This window comes from Sinocyclocheilus anshuiensis, unplaced genomic scaffold (assembly GCF_001515605.1).
Source record: "Sinocyclocheilus anshuiensis isolate Anshui unplaced genomic scaffold, SAMN03320099.WGS_v1.1 scaffold871, whole genome shotgun sequence".
Taxonomy (NCBI): Eukaryota; Metazoa; Chordata; class Actinopteri; order Cypriniformes; family Cyprinidae; genus Sinocyclocheilus; species Sinocyclocheilus anshuiensis.
The window spans coordinates 472,494-472,894 of NW_015542392.1; the positions used below are offsets into that span (position 1 = coordinate 472,494).

A 401-nucleotide genomic window follows, 5' to 3' on the forward strand; every position below is an offset into this window, starting at 1 on the left:
CTCAACATTGATAATAATCAGAAATGTTTCTTGAGCAGCAAATCAGCATCTTAGAATGACACTGAAGACTGGAGTAATGATGCTGAAAATTCAGCTTTGATCAGAGAAATAAATTACATTTTACAATGCAAACAAAAAGAAAACAGTTATTTGAAAGTATAATAATATTTCACAATATAACTGTTTTTACTGTATCTTTGATTAAATAAATGCAGCCTTGGTGAACATAAGAGACTTTTAAAAAATTTCCAGACTTTTGAATAGTATAGTGTGTTTATGTATATATAGCTTAGATAAACATTAATCTTGAAATGAAACGTGAAATGAAGGTCAATAACGTGCAAGCAATGACGTGTGTGTGTGTGTGTGTGTGTGTGTGTGTGTGTGTGTGCGTGCGTGTG

The 401-nt window shown here is 31.7% G+C and overlaps 1 protein-coding gene across 5 annotated transcripts in view; it reads left to right on the top strand.

Moving 5' to 3' along the window:
• LOC107692805 (podocan-like) overlaps positions 1-401 on the top strand; it is a 22,176-nt gene that overhangs the window by 6,516 nt on the left and 15,259 nt on the right. The window lies entirely within an intron of this gene.